The 17,500-nt window shown below is 37.1% G+C and overlaps 1 protein-coding gene across 1 annotated transcript in view; it reads right to left on the reverse strand.

Moving 5' to 3' along the window:
- Positions 1–17,500, reverse strand: part of LOC137630670 (carboxypeptidase D-like) — a 318,374-nt gene that overhangs the window by 210,840 nt on the left and 90,034 nt on the right.

Raw genomic sequence — 17,500 nt, forward strand, 5'->3', positions numbered from 1 at the left:
TCTAAACCTTTAAATGCTGGTATTTATTTACAGTTCCACCAGCCTTACAAGTGATGATTGTGTGTATGAATGGTACTGTATGTTGAAGTTGCTAATCTTAAGGTAGTTACACTAGACCAATGAAATATCCTTTGACTTAAAAAGAGAGCTCGCTCGAAAACATTTGCTCTTAAATTCAAAGTGAAAGCTGGAGAGAGGTAATCTTAGAGAAGTTGGACAGCCAGATATAAAGATCGAAAGGAACAACTGAATAAGCATTTGGGACATAATGGTACATGTAGCATACCTAATAAAGAGCGCTGTTCTAGGCACTACTTAGGACCTTTTAGGTGCCATTCAATGTTTCCTTACTCACTAAAGCCCCATCAATATTCCTTTAGGATAAGTAACCCATACAATCACCGGTTGCTTCTAAACTTCTACGAAGCCCTTAAGACGTCCTTTTCACGACTCTTTGATGTAAAGAAATTAAGTCTTTTCTATGGTTTTATTTATGACTTAATCCCTCCTCACTGAGCTTTGATGTACCCAAGTAGAACCACAAAGGTGCATTACTATTCAATGAAAATCCTAGGGTACTATCTAATTTTCTAAGACAAACACAACCTGTTTTGCCCTCTGAAGCTTCTAAGTCTAGTTTATACCTTTGGAAGAGTTCCCAAATGATGAAAAGATACGATTCAGAATGAAATATTCCTCAGCCCTCTTTAATTGTTTTTAAAACTTTTCCATAGAGTGTAAGACCTATTTTATTATTATCATTAGCTAAGCTACAACCCTAGTTGGAAAAGCAAGATAATCCAACAGGGAAAATAGCCCAGCGAGGAAAGGAAACAAGGAAATGAATATACAAGAGAAGTAATGAACAATTAAAATAAAATATATTAAGAAAAGTCACAACATTAAAATAGAATATGTCATTCATTTCTTTCTAGCGCTCTAATTATCAGATGAACTTTCTTCAGGCTTTGAGCCTAGACAAAAGACACAGGTTGTCAGTAGGATGACAGAGTATACTTTGAAATATACAGTACTGTGTGTGTGTGGGTGTGTGTTTGCGCGCGCACATAATAAATAAATCACCAATAAAAAACTAGTGCCAAAGTTTCGATAGCTATTCTTCAAGAAGGGTGAAAAAGGGTTACGTGTAGGTTGAACCCCCATTCCTTATTAAAACTGATATTTACAAAAGACCGTAGGTCAGAAACAAATAATTTCATTTGAAACAAAGGAATAACTAAATATAGTTTAGAATATTATTCAAGTACTTTGGGCCTTTAAGCTTTGTTGCTATTTAAAGATGTACTTTATGAGAGACGAAACGTTAATCTTAGTGGAAGATATAAATGCTTCATCTTTTCTATATATCGTTTGTGTACATCAAGTTATGAAAAAATTAACCCAATAATAACATTAATCAATGATGTAGCATTTGATAATACATTTTAACATAAATTTCGTCAATATTATGGCTAACAGACCTTCCCAGAAACTATGAAATATGCCCTTTGGGAAAAAAATTACATATATATATATATATATATATACATATTTTTATATTTATATATATATATATATATATATATATATATATATATGCACACACATAATCACACACACATAGAAATGGGCGAGAGAATCAGCATATGAAAGTCAGCTTTACAAAAGAAAAAATGGGGAGGACTTAATTTAAGGAAGAAAAAGGTCCTAAACACGAAATAAAAATGAAGATCTTCGCAACACTCTTTAAGACCTCCGAAGACGAGATGGGTCATTAAGGATGCAGCCATTGATAAAGGTCCCAAGGACTATTATAGCTGTCAACGTACTTGGACATAGCTTATGTATTCACTCTGGTCTGTCTGTCTGTCAAAGAAGTTGGACGGAGGTTACGTTATGTATACACAGATAACAGTCTGTCTGGTTTATGAATCAATTTCAATGAAATTTTGCGTGGAAGGAAGGGGGATATGAGCCAAGGAAGAATGCATATCTATCATTTTACCTTACTCTTTTTTAATTTTTTTTTTTCAATGACCTGGGTATCCTTTCTTTAGTCACAGCACCTTATCTTATCATGTACAGTTAGAATCAAAAGAACGCCGACACTCGGGGGAAATCTTTCGTTAGATGTCTCTATTGTTCCCATGACTAAACAGACAAAGGGTTTCTCTTCTTACTACTTCTACGAAATGGGCGGAGCCTTCTCCATCCTTAGCGAACCAAAGACAGTAAAGGGCTGTCTTTGTTAACAAGAGTATACAAAAGTTACAAATCGAGTTGCCATATTTCAATTCTTCATTATCATTTGCCGTCTCAACTATCAACCGCAAATACAAAACACACACACATTACATATATATATATATATATATATATATATATATATATATATATATATATATATATATATATATATATATACACACACACAATTACTATTTTTTTGTAGGTGGGACCAAGTGGACACTGCAGGGAAGGGTCGGTGGGGGGGGGGGAGTCTCCTCTTCACAACCCCTTGCCCCAGCCAGTTCGACACTGAGAAAATAAGGAAGTCATATCTGTTTTAGGGAGGTGTGGAGAGAAGTTAAGTGAGTATTCTTGATACAGCCTGTAAGATATTGTATCATTGTCTAAATATTATTTGATAACCGTTAGTATTCTAGCAAATATCTTCAACCGTATTCATTACTGGTTCATTTGTAAAAGATAGCAGCAGTAGAACTAAGTAGTAGTTGTTGTTGGAAGTTTGATAAGTAACGAAATTTAAGTATCACCATTGCATAATAGATAATCAGTGACGGATACAATATATACTGATGACTTCATAACACCTTGAATACAATAAGAATTAATTTCTTCGTACCGAAAATAAGTGGAGGTAAATGAGGACGCTATTACATTCTAGCAAAATCTATCAGAAATTTGTTTTATTGACAAATCATATAAAAAATACAAGCTTTTTAGTCTCAGAACGACGTAATTTTCCGAAATATTTTGCCATGAAACTATGATATACCTATTTTCCCAAAATGTATTCTATAAAATGTCGAAAAAATACATTTGCAGATGGCATAAGCAAAAAATTATTCCCCATGTTAATACCCTGACTGCAAGTTATCAATGATTATATAATTGCTAGTAGCTTTATCTTGAGAAATTACATTGCCTGGAGATCAAACTGTCTTCTTATCAATTTCATGCACAACGTTCTCTCAGTCTTGATTCAAATAAGCTTAACTCTGTATGATAAAGTCCCTATTTACAGTGATCAAGTGCCCGAATTAGCACAGCTACGTGGGCTCTGGACCGGGTGAATTTCTCTAAGTATATGGGCGCTTAACGAGCTAAATACACATCACTGTCCGTGAAGCTCTAGTTCGGAGTGTTCGAGCAATAGCCATCCATACTAGTTCCTCCGCCTATCAAGATAGTAGTTGAACCATAATTTCTACAGCTGATGCAGTAAGCGGGAAAGGGAAAAACCAAATAGTAAACACAGCTGAGGAGCAATACCCTTGGATTCCTAAATATTTTCTCTCATTCTTCAGATTTTATTTTCTGAGCTTCTTCCTCTATCCCCTGACATGCATTGTTAGGTATTTATTCCTTAACATTTTTGTTCCCCTATTTTATTCTTTTTTCATTTGTGGTCCTTTCTTTCATTCTTTAACATTCGTGGTCCTTTCTCTCATTTTTAAATCATATATTTATCAAATATTCTCATTATTTTCAAAATGAATGCTCTTCCCCTCCGGTGCTCATTTTAGACCGTCAATTTTAGTTCTTAGCTTCTCACTATCCCTCCAGAAAAGAAATCTCTCTCGAGAGGCAGCATGAAACACCTTCACTGGACCATTCCAACCTGGAACTATTTGATATCTGCGTAAAGCCAAGACAAGATATTCATTAGCTGGATTCAGAGATAGGGTATTTGGAGGAATGTATTCCATTTCCCTTACTCTTCGATATTACAATCTCTATAAAAAAAACTTGCATTGTGAAGCATGCTTCCATGAATAAGTGGTGTCACTCAGATTTGTTTTATACAATTTATGCCTCATTCCTTTATCACTACTCCAGTTAACGAAAATATCTTGGTTGATTTAAAAAAAGAGAAAAAAAAAAAAGACGGGAAAATCTTTCTACAGAGCACTTAAGGTATATGGGGGACTACAAAATATAATGATCTAACTATTTCGAGCCAGAAAAAAAACCCCAAACATGAAATGATGTGTCTGAGGCCTTTGTCCTACAGTACACCACAAACAGATACATTAGTTGTTATGTGTGTAGTTAATGAGATCTAAATTCAGGAGAGTAGCACCATCTGCATAATGCAAGGAGCTTGCTTTCTAGGCCAACCACATAAAAAAAAAAGAAAAAAAAAAGATATGGCAGTGACGGAAATTGGCCGGTAATCAGCAGGCTCAAACACATTACCCAATTCTACAACAGACATTATATATATATATATATATATATATATATATATATATATATATATGTGTGTGTGTGTGTGTGTGTGTGTGTGTGTGCGTGTGCGTGTGTGTGTGAGTGTGTGTGTAATACCATTTTTCATGCCAGTTTCTCGGACCTGGGTTCGATTCCCCGGCCGACCAAAAGCTATTATCTCTGAGTTGATTCCCCCTTGGTTCTCTGATCCAGAGGTAAAGAGAGAATCCAAATATTAATGAAGTATAATATATGGCTTATATAAATATGAAAAACACGTCTAAATGTGCAAAATTTATCATATATATATATATATATATATATATATATATATATATATATATATATATATATGTGTGTGTGTGTGTGTGCGAGTGTGTGTGTTTGTGTGTGTATGTGTAGAAATCACAAAAGCTAACACGTGATGAGCATAAAATAATTAAGTATTATAGCCACGAAAGGAAAAATGAAAACAAAAACTCAGTTCTCCTTTCGTGACTATAATATATATATATATATATATATATATATATATATATATACATACATATATATATATATATATATATATATATATATATATATATATATATATATTGACTCCATATGTAGGGAAGGAGTGATTAGGATTTTGAAGGAATGGGGATTAGAACCAAAAATACTGGAAACCATCAGGAGATTCTATGAAAGGACATCGGCTAGAGTAAGAAAAGGAAAGTGTTTGACAGAAGAGTTCATAACCACAGGTGGGGTTATACAGGGTTGCCCACTATCACCACACCTCTTCAACCTATACTTGGAATGGGTAATGAGAATGGCACTTGGAGATTATGAGGGTGGCATAGATATAGGAGGGACAAAAATATCTAACATGAGATATGCAGATGACATAGTGCTTTTAGCAGAAACTAAGGAGGAACTTCAGAGAGTGTTGAGAAAGGTGGAGGAGCAGTGCAGTAGGTATGAATTAGTGATAAATAGAGAGAAAACCAAAGGTATGAAAATTGGACGCCAGAGAGAGGCCTTAGAAATACAGCTATCAGAGGGAGAAGTGGAACAAGTCAATGAGTTTAAATATTTGGGAGTGTTTTTCACAGCAGACGGAAAGATGGAAAGAGCAATTCAAGACCGAATCTCAAGTGGCCAGAAAGCATTTGGAAGGCTAAGAAGAATCTGGAAAGATAGAAATATATCCATTAAGTTGAAATTTAGACTATTAAGAGCAATAGTAATCCCCACTGTGATAAACGGTGCTGAATGCTGGATACTGAAGAAGAGAGAAGAGAAAAAGTTATTAGCCTCTGAAATGAAATGTCTGGTGTCGAGGACACAATTCTGATTAGATTGGAAGATATTCAGAGGAGATGGTTTGGGCATGTACAGAGGATGGAACAAGACAGATGGCCAAAGATAGTGCTTCATGGTCGAGTGGCCGGAAATAGACCAAGAGAACGACCAAGAGATTCATGGGTGAAAACCTTCAAGAAAGCAAATAGAGGCGAGACATTTCAGCAGCTGGCACAGATGGCATTGGATAGAAGTCTCTGGAGAAAATGGCGATATCAGATGCAGGACCCAACCTGGAGAATTCCACATGGGATTTAAGAGAAGAGAGAGGGATATATATTTTGATAACTTGACATTCATGAAGAGTGCCTTAATTCCATAGGACTTAAAAATGCTTAACTAGTTAGTTTAGCCTCAAAAAAACAGGAATGAGGAAGATCTAGTTTCTCAATATTCTACTTACTGTCTGTTATGGTCAGCTATATCAAAAAGTAATTATACAAAATCCCCTTAAATGTTTTATTCCCCCATTAATTAATTTATCATAGAAATTAGCAAAATAGTAACAGGTAAGAAATTAATACCCAGCAAACACACACTCACACACATATTTATTTTCGTATTGACGTCCCGATTGTGTATCAATCTTTTAGGGGTCCTGATGAAGGGCAACAAACACTTTCCTCAGAGTATTCGTTTGACCAGTTCCTCTCCTCCTGCCATTGCGCTTCTTGGTCGAATTTATTTTGACGAACATATTGAAGGCGTTTCATGACGACGGAACCCAATTGAACCATTGATCCCTTTGCAATTAAAATATCCTTTTTATAACGACCGTACGAGGTCTCATGTCTCAAATTGCCTCTCCTGATGATGATGATTTAGATTGACCCGCCTATATACAAGGCGGACCATGGGCCCTTGCGTTGGCAGCCCGTAAGGGGAACGGAGCGTTGGTTGTATCTTTTAAAAGCTGTTACTTGTGTTGGATGACACGAAGGCTGACGACAGACAGATGATGATGAGGCTGACACAAAATGACGACCGAAGCTGGAGCCCGAAGCTCAAATCCGGGGCGCCGTAAACCCAAAATCTCCGATCCTAACCCTGTTTCTTTGTCGATCATTGATAATTATTTTCTTATAAGAGCGTGCTAATAGGAAGGCGTCCAATTAGAGTGTCTCTCCTTAGAGGTTCTTCCTTTTAAAAGGAAAAAAATTACTTCAGATTGAAGAATTTTAGCTTTCTCTGATCCTTCAATATTTTCTACTGTGTAGTTTCAACCTTATTCTGCACAATCTTTACTTTTGGATCTTCAACATTATAGACTTTACTTTCTCATTTCAAATCCGGACAGTCGTAAAGTGATCAACAAATAAATAACTAGTTCTCCTTTTCGGATTCTTTATTTCTTCTCTCCCGTTCTCCTTCCTGTATTTTCTGTCCGAATTCTTTCAAATAAATCCATTATTAGTCTTCAAGATTCTTTTTTAGCTTTTCATAACTGCCTTCCTGATTGATTCCACCTGTCGTTGATTCCTTTTTGATGATGTATTTTGGTTTTCTTCCAAAGTCACTGACTCAATAATTCTCTTAATTTCACCAAAGCATTTTCTGCATCACCCAAATCTTGTTCTTTTTTTTTAATGGCTTCAGAGGCAAGTCGGTGATAAAATCTTGCAAATTTGGGTTGATAAATAAAACGATTAAAACAATATTTTTACCTTTTCTAACATTCCTGCTCAAGACGAATGACAATTTGAAACCGATTTGGGAATGCACCGATATTCCATATTCCTCCTAACAGAGAGACTAAGAATCTTTTGGAGCTCTGACAGGAAAGCATTCAACTTTCCTATTGATGACGAAAGACAAATTGAAGTCGAACAACGAGTTGGGATAATTTTGAAGACTATTTCGGATTTGGAGCCTGTTAGGGATTTCCATAAGGAAGACGTCCAATTGGAGTGCCTATCCTTAGAAGTCCTTCCTTTTTTAGAGAGGAAAAAAAAATTACTGCCGATTGAAGAATTTTAGCTTTCTTTAGCTCTTCAATATTCTCTACTTCTGTGCAATTTTCGCCTTATTCTGCACAATCTTTATTTTTGGATCTTCAACATCAAGGACTTTACTTTCTCCTTTCAAATCCACCCTATCGTAAACTGATCAACAAATAATAACTAGTTCTCCTTTTCGGATTCGTTATTTCTTCTCTCCTGTTCTCCTTCCTGTCTCCCTCTTCTTCCTGTATTATCTGCCCGAATCCTTTCAAATAAATCCGTTATTAGTCTTCAAGATTCTTGTTTTGCTTTTCATGACTGCCTTTCTGATTCCACTTGTCGTTGATCCCTTTATGACGAGGTATTTTGGTTTTTTTTTCAGTCACACACTCAACAATTCTCTTATCTTTCACCAAAACATTTTCTGAATTACCTAAAACTTGTTTCCTTTTTAATAGCCTTATGGTGAGTCAGTGATAAAAGCTGGCAAATTTGGGTTGGTCAATAAAACAATCAAAATGATCATTTTACCTTTTCTAACATTTCTGCTTGAGACGAATAACAATTTGGAGCCGATTTGGGAATGCACCAGTATTCCATATTTCTCCTAACAGAGAAACAAAGAATCTTTTGGAGCTCGGACAGTAATGCATTCAACTTTCCTATTGATGACGAAAGACAACTTGGAGTCAAACAAGGAGTTGGGGGAGTTTTGAAAACTATTTCGGATTTGGAGCATGTTAGAGATTTCCAAAAGGCCTTCGTGTTTTTTTAAAAATAAGCTAGATACAGGAACTCTATATTGTTGGCTAGGCAGGGGCTGCCCGCTTTCTGCTAGCCCAGAGGGCCTACCCCCTTCCCACTGGCAGGGAGAGACTCCCCCTTCCCGATGGCTGGGCGGGGCTCCCCCCTTCCCGCTGGTCGGGTGGAGCTCCCCCCTTCCTGCTGGCAGGCCAGGGCTCCCCCCATTCCCGCTGGCAGGGCGGGGCTCCCCCTTCCCGCTGGCAGGGCAGGGCTCTCTCCTTCCCGCTGGCAGGGTGGGCTCCCCCTTCCCACTTGTAGGGCCGGGCTCCTCCTTCCCGCTGGCAGGGCTGGGCTCCCCTTTCCTGCTGGCAGGGTGGGGCTCCCCCCCCCCTACCTGCTGCCAGGGCTGGGCTCCCCCCCTCCCGCTGGCAGGGCGGGGCTCTCCTTCCCACTGGCAGGGCGGGGCTCACCCCCTTCCCGCTGACAGTGCGGGGCTCCCCTATTCCCACTGGCAGGGCTGGGCTCCCTACTTCCCGCTAGCAGGGCAGGGCTCACCCCCTTTCCGCTGGCAGGGCGGGGCTCAACCCCTTCCTGCTGGCAGGGCAGGGCTCCCCCTTTCCGCTGGAAAGGCGGCCCCCCCCCCTTACCACTGGCAGGGCTGGGCTCCCTTCACCCACTGGAAGGGCAGGGCTGGGATCCCCTCACCCGCTGGAAGGGCAGGGCTCCCCCTTCACGCTGGAAGGGCGGAACTCCCCTCTTCCTGATGGCAGGGCAGGGCTCCTCCCTTCCCGCTGGAAGGGCGGGGCTCCCCCTTCCTGCTGGCAGGGCAGGGCTCCCCCCTTCCCACTGGCAGGGCGGGGCTCCCCCTTCCCGCTGGCAGGGCGGGGCTCCCCCTTTCCCCTGGCAGGGTGCTGCTCCCCCCTTCCCAACTGTGCTTTAAACTGATCCAGTTCCATAAACATCAGACACCAGCTGATTAAAGTTGTCTCTCAGTCGCCATGAAACACTTTTCCTTCAGGTTGATCCTTAACCACATCACTATTACTGATTACTGAAACACTTTCAACCATGTATATGCCAGGACAGTTTCCAATTCAAGAGAAAAAGTATAGGACTTATAATTACCTAGTTTGTTTGGGAAAGTAGTTAATTGTTTAGATTTGAAGAGATGACGGAGTGTCATACATTGTAAGATGTGCGTTTTCATCTTCCACTGTCCACCTGTTGCTGCTTTACAAATATCTTGACTAACTGATGGTACTAATGTTCATTCTCGATCCGATGGGTCCCTCTTACCACAAATTAATGTAAATACAGATTGTAGAACGTAAGCAGGAATTTCCTGTAGTGGATAAGGAACGTCACTAGATTTGGTGGGCCAATAGAAGTGTCTTGGTTTCTTTGAAGGCATTGAGTAATCTAATGTAAAGCTCAAGACAAACTTCTTTGATCCAGTCATCATCTCACGAATCATAAGCAGAAAGAGTAATTGTTTTCAGTGATTCCAAAGATTTACAAAATATCAGTGTGTCTTTATATGGGGGTGATCAGAAGTCGATGCTCTCTTTCAGGTCAGAACAGTGTCCAATCCTAAACCTGAGATTGACTAGTTATTTCACAAACTTGTTCATTATTGTTATTGTTGCATAGAATCTCATTATAAACATTTCTAAACGACACAGTTTTAGAACCCAATCTTTGTGAATAGCATTTTTTTATAAAATCGTAGATGCGAAAATGCTTTCTCTATACATCTTTTCTTGTCTGATGTTTCCTCAGTTTCTGTGATGGTGTAACACTGCTGAGGTATTCGTCTCAATAAAAACTGCTTAGGTCGGCACTCATGAAATTGAGTCTCCCTTGCGAAAAGATCTAGTCTTCTTATTTTGCATAGTAAATCTTCATAATTTAGTTAAATTTCCTTTTATTCAATGTTTTATACGCATCTGAGTGGAACTTCTGCAAGCTATGTATATTACCAGAGTCCTTTACCTTGTCAGCTTTACAAAATATATAGTATTTACCAAATACCACTATTTAACAAGCATTTTTTTATGCTTAACAATGTGCGGCGACTAATTCAAAAGCACTCTCGTCGGCAACTTTCTAGATAAACAAGTAAATAAACAAATGAACAAATAAGTAGGAAAAATAATTAATCTTAACTTCGAACTACATTTAAACAAATACCTTTAAATTTTCTATAAAAAATGAAAGGCACTTTATCTTTTACAATAAGTTTGGAATTTGTCAGGAGAAAAAATGATCGCTTGCTTATTTGGATTTATCACTTTGAAACAGATAGAAAAGTTTTGGTATCTATTTCGATATAACGTAAACTTTGGTTAAAAAAAAAAGCGTATATAACAAAGACATATTTATAATGTAATATGTAATTACCGATTAGTTATTTTTTCCTCAGAGGACTTCGTTTGCAAAGAAAAATATGTTAATATCAAGATTTTTTTCGATGTCTGTGTACATTTTGTATTACTTTAAAGATACATATTATATTATTGAAATGTTTGTTTTGTACACATGTTTCTTGATATATTGCAATAGTCTCTGCAAAATTTCTTGAAAGTCTAAATGTGTTTGACCGCCCATATAAGGCTTAATGTAGATTTATGTGAGGCAGAGTTGAGCGTAGCGTGAAACGGGGTTTTGGTCCCCTATGTGAGAACGACCCGAGTTGAGAGTGGTCGCTATGTTCGTGACATAGCCCAAGACATAGGTTATCAGGAAATGTATATTAAAAAGTTAGCAGAAAATATCCTGGGGTGGTAGTCCTAGCAACCGGCCTAAAAGGATTACTAAATATTCTAAACACCATGCACACTGAGTCAATTGAACAATGGTGTCAGATACTTATATGAAGATTGTAAATGGAGTTTAATAAGCGTCAAGTTTTTCTCCATCAGTTCACAATAAAAGTCAGATTCTGAAGAACAAACATAGGAACAATTTTCAAAGTACTACCAACCCGAAGTGCTTAAAATAACTTCCTTAGAAATAACAGGTCTCTAAATATTTGAAAAAAAAAAAATTTCTCAAAATTTAATTCTTTTAACGGTATTAGATGGGAGACCGTTTTCCAAATTTTTCAAATATTGTTTTCATCCTACAGCCAACATGAAATAAATTCTCGTTGCTTCTGGTCTCCCTCTGGACATATACTGTATATCAGAGAAATCAGTAGGCTAATATCACCCAATATCAAACCATAGAAAGGTAAATTCCAGAGAAACCGATATCTTTAAAATCACTATTAATAGAAAGGCGATCAGAAATAACCAGGGTAATCTATCTAGGTGTCATGTCCTCTATGTGGGCTGTCATTTGCCTTCACCTGGTTCGTCTCTAGCTCTCTGTATAAATTGTCCAGGGTTGGCGGCTGGAAAGGCATCCGGCCATGTAAAATTAGCCAAAACAACTATGGTCAACAGAGGTAGATGGAGAAAACTGACCAGAAACATCGACCCCACATAGAAGTGGGAAAAGATGTAGAAAAAAGAAGAAGAAGAAGAAGAAGTAAGCTTTCCAAAAACCAGGGTAATAAAACTAAGAAAATAAACACATGTACTGTAAAAAAAGAAATGATACAATACGAACAGAAAAGGCTTGGCTAAAAAGGGAGAAAAACCTTGCGTACAACCTTGAAATTAAGTTCTTTGAAGCGCACCCAGCCCTTGCCCCATTGGTACCACATTCTTGATAGCTTTTGTGCATTTGTTTACGAACTCTAGTCCAAAATTAGTTCTTATTCAAATATAATTCTGTTTCATCTATTGAAATCCTTGGTGTCTTGTTCTTTATAAATACCGTGACTTTTTTTTTTTCCTGTCGTTTCACAAATCGCACTATAAAGACGTAGCGCAACAGATTCTCGGGAACTAGATAATATCAGCTTAGAAATGAAGTTTGTAATTTTTACACTGAAATGGATAACGCGGAGTCAAGCTGCCAACTAATCATAAAGAGTTCATCTGTTACATAACTGGTATAGAATGAACATCTTGGCCCCCCATTCTTATTTGACTCTCACCCCTTCTCGCTCTCACCACCCTCAGACTCTCTCTCTCTCTCTCTCTCTCTCTCTCTCTCTCTCTCTCTCTCTCTCACCATAATAAATTATAAAAGATAGCGTCAAGTTTATATCACCCACTTGAATAAAACTCAATTCCAAACTAAATATCATCTTGAGAAACATTACAAGTTCCATTCTCTAGAGACATGATGTTCGTGAAGTGAATCTTCATCTCACTAAGAGTTGGAATTGTTGAAAGACAAAGGAAAGAATGGAAGTAATAATGTGGTTTCTGGAAGGGTTACAAGATTTCGGTAGGTTTGGATAAATGGATAAATTCCAGGAATTTAGAAGGTAAGAAGAACTAATTCAATAAATCCAAAGAAATATTTTGCAATTCCAAATTACAAAAGGGCTCAGTGCGCGGGCCAATATTCACCTCGCCAGAACTCTTTCAAAATTTACGTTTTGGTCCAATTATTATTATTATTATTATTATTATTATTACCTCCGCCAAGGACGTCATGTTTTGACCTCTGTCTATTTGTTTGTCACCAACCTAACTCAAAATGTTACGGGCGAATTTTGAGCAACGTACTACAAATATATCAAAAACGATGTATTCAGGCCGAATATCTCTCTCTCTCTCTCTCTCTCTCTCTCTCTCTCTCTCTCTCTCTCTCTCTCTCTCTCTGAATGTCATTTAGGCCATTACAACTCATGTATGGTGTTTTTATTATTTTACATCGAACCATAAATGAAAGTACTTTTTCTTTCATCGGTGACTTGAATAAGTCCAATGTCGAAATAATTTAATGTAGCTGTTACTGGAAGGAATTGTTTAGCTGCGATACTCCAATAATTTCTACATGATTTTGCGGATTCATGATATATGTGTGTGTGTGTATGTGTATATGTGTGTATTCATTATTTGCCGTGGATATTCGAAACGTCAAATAATAAAACAATGAAATATGGCAACTCGATTTTAAAATTTTAATGCTTTCACTAGCAAACACCCTTTTGCTGTCTTTGATTCGCTAAGGTTGGAGAAGGCTCCGCCCATTTCATAATAGAAGTAAGAAGAGCAACACCTTTTCTGTATTGTCATGGGAACAATAGACATCTAACGAAAGATTTCCCCCGAGTGTCTGCGTTCTTTTGATTCTAACTGTACATTAACATTTTTATTTCGCCTTAAGTGGTATTAGGAATATAATGAAAATTTGAGAAAACTTCTTAAATATTTAAAGCTACCGAAATTCTCTCAGCAATAAATGCAGACAGACAGAACGGGATGGAAAAGCCACATCACATTACCATCAGCAACTAACTAATAATGAATCAAGAAAGCAGCTTTGAAGGCTTTTAACATTTCAAATTTATAACCTATTTTATGGCCCAAGATAAAACCATGTAGGTTTTTTAATTTATCGTTATTATTACCATGAAAGCTACATCATTAATTTGAAAAGCAAATTGATACGAGCCCAGGGGCTTCAAAGGAGAAAGCAGTCCAGAGCGGAACGAAAAGAGAAGTAACGAATAAACTGAGAGAAAATAGAGAATTATAAAATATATCAAGACCAGTAACGACGTTAAATAAATAAGTATAAATAAAACATGGTCTTCTGAAACTCTACTGATTTACCTACATTAGGAATATCATTCTACAATTTGGTCCCGGCTGCAATGAATCTTCTGTAACACACTGTAATACTGAGCGGTGTGATGGACAGGGTAAGACATGATATTAACTACATACCATGCTACGTACTGAAAGGTACAGTATTGGAGGACATGAATGAAAACGATAATCAGAATTATGAAATATCTTATGCAACGTGCACAAAGAACAAACTAAACAGCGGTCTTCTTCTTCTTCTTTGTCTGCATCTTTTCCCACTTTTATGTGGGGTCGATGTTTCTGACCAGCTTTCTCCATCTACCTCCGTCCCACAATTCATCACCGGTTAATCCTTTTGATCGAAGGTCATCCTTGATACAGTCCATCCAGCTTCGCTTTGGTCTCCCTCTCCTTCTCGTTCCCTGTACCTCCATTTCCATCACCCTCCTCCCAATATACTGTTCATCTCTTCTCATGATATGACCATGCCACCTCAGTCTACTTTCTTGGATCTTATCTGATAGTAATCACACCTAGAATTCTAAATAGGGTATATGCAGTTACAGAGATATTATCATTAAAGACATCTGGATGAGCTATCATACTTTGTGTTTGGCTGGATTAAACTTCACCTGCAATTATTTGCACCATACACCAATTCTAGTTAAATCTTCATTGAGGAATTTAGCAACCAGAAGATCTACATTCAAGAGATGAAGAGAGAGTAGCATCATCTACATATGAAATCAGTTCGTTTTCAAGACCAAAACACATATCATGCTTAAGTATGAAAAGTAAAGGTCCAATACACCATCCTGTGTAACACCAGATATTACATTCTTAAAGTAACTATGATGTCCATTAAAACTACTGTCTACTATGTATTACTTTAAAAATAAATTCAACAAATAAAACTAAGAAAGTCCCGGTTACTCTTATCTGTTTAAGTTCGAAAACACAGGACTAAAACCATGGCCAATCATACGAATTACCCGACCACAATCAAGTGATATTTGTACTGTATTGGAAATTGTAAGAAGGACATCAAATGCTCCAAGGCCTTTAGAAAAGCCAAATTGAAAGTTATACAAATCGTGCAGTATTCAGCAGGGCTTGGGCATCCACAAACACATTCACCTAATGGAGTAACCTCTTCTTGCTAACTTGCGGAAAATAAGATAACTTAGGAGATTAAGAAATCAGCGGTCTTTATAAAAAAAGGGAAAAATACCTTTTGGGTCTTTACCTCCATAAGCATCAAGGTCTAGTATGTGAGTTTTTATTTCACATGACCAAAAAGCTAAATGCTTAACTTCATGAAAACAGGAATGAGGAAGATCGAGTTTCTCATTACTCTGCCTACTGTCAAACACATCTGCCAGAAAGGTTGACTTTTCCCTTTTCCTAAGGACAGAGAGTGACAGAGCCCTTTAGTTTAAGCAAAGGAGGAACTGATAAGTTTACACCAGAGTTGATATTAGAGGGTACCCCAAAATTCATATTTCTGGGTTGTACCAGAAAAGGGTTCTTTTATGTTCAACTTGTATCTTTTTTCAGTTCAAGTATAAACTCTGAAAGAGCTCTTAGTTGAGAATTGTAATTCCAAGTCAAATTTGATCTGTTACTTTTCCCAAGCTGATAAGCACTCTGTTACTACAAATAAGCGCTTCTACAATCATCATTGAACCAGAGTTTGTCCTTCATTCAGCATTTTAACACACGAGAAGTAATTCACCTTTCGATTATGTTGACCAGATTTTAACTTATGAAATAGAATGGCTAATTCCCTTACACAATTAAAATTAATTCAAACGAAAAAGATCACTGGAAATGACATTTCTATTTGCCTGGTATATATATATATATATATATATATATATATTAGAAGTGTAAGATACATGAGAGACAAGCTGCTTAGTTTTAATTTCCAACAAAACCAAGAGATGATCAGAACAATGTAGCTTATTATCCGTGTATATCAGGTCCAAGCAATTACCAGCCTGTATTGTCACTTATAGTCTGTTTACAGCCTTATTTAGTAGCCAGGGTCTAAAGGTCTTAAGCTATGCTAATTAGTATGTAAAACTGAAATAACCAACAAAGACAAAAAGGCCTTTCTGTCTAAGTGGACCTTAGCCATAGTGGCAAGAAGAAAATAAAAGATAGAATCATCCAAGTCTAAAGTCCGATAGATGGAACACAAATAAAAGTTGGTATCCCTGCCACAAACTTTTATGACCAGAATTTCATGACATTTACATTCATAGCAGTACCTATGAGAAGCAGGATACTCTGCCAAAATACACAGAGGCCGTTGCTTCCCCAAGAAATCGTATTCAGTTTCAAAATTAGTGGTATCTTAAAACCGAAAATGAACAGCTCACACAAATGCCTCCTTTAAGAAAGTAAGGTTTCTGAACATAATAGAATACAATATTGTTTAGAGGCAACTGTAAAGTCTCATATTGCAATATAGTTCACGAATATTGCAATACAATAGACGACATTAGAGCAGTCTGATACGCAGTGGTCTAGGATTTTGTTCAATATCTCGAGACAGTATAAGATGTTTTATTTCATCACAATGTCAGTTTTAATTAAAAATAAACTACATAGACACAAGCACAAAATATAATTGCAATCCAGTATTATCTCTGACTTATCTTGAAGGCAAAAAGACGAACAAACTAAGAGACAGGTGCATTCATAAACCACATCGAAATTCATAACTATATTTAGGCATAACTTTAAATTCCACGATAAGACCAAGGCAAACATCTATTGTGTTAAGGTCCCTAAGCGTACACATATATTAGTCTAAATATCCTATATAAACTTGGAGAAAATGTGCATGATTATTCTTATGTATACTCATGGGTGTACGCATTTACACCCCCTATATATATATATATATATATATACAGTATATATCATCATTATCATTTCCTCCCACGTCTATTGACGCAAATGGCCTCAGTTAGATTTCGCCAGTCGTCTCTATCTTGAGCTTTTAAATCAATATTTCGCCATTCATCATTTCCTACTTCACGCTCCATAGCCCTCAGCCATGTAGGTCTGGGTCTTCCAACTCTTCTAGTGCCTCTATGAGCTAGTTATGGACTGTATATACTGTATATATATTATATATATATATATATATATATATACATATATACATATATATATATACACACATATATATATATATATTTAAACGAGAGAGAGAGAGAGAGAGAGAGAGAGAGAGAGAGAGAGAGAACATAGTTGGGGATATGAGTGTCACATCAAAGGACCTGTGGTTTTCTTTGATGTTATGGAGTTGGGCCGATCCATCTTATCTGGATTCGTGTTGATGTATAT

Source organism: Palaemon carinicauda, chromosome 38 (assembly GCF_036898095.1).
Source record: "Palaemon carinicauda isolate YSFRI2023 chromosome 38, ASM3689809v2, whole genome shotgun sequence".
In the NCBI taxonomy this organism is placed as follows: Eukaryota; Metazoa; Arthropoda; class Malacostraca; order Decapoda; family Palaemonidae; genus Palaemon; species Palaemon carinicauda.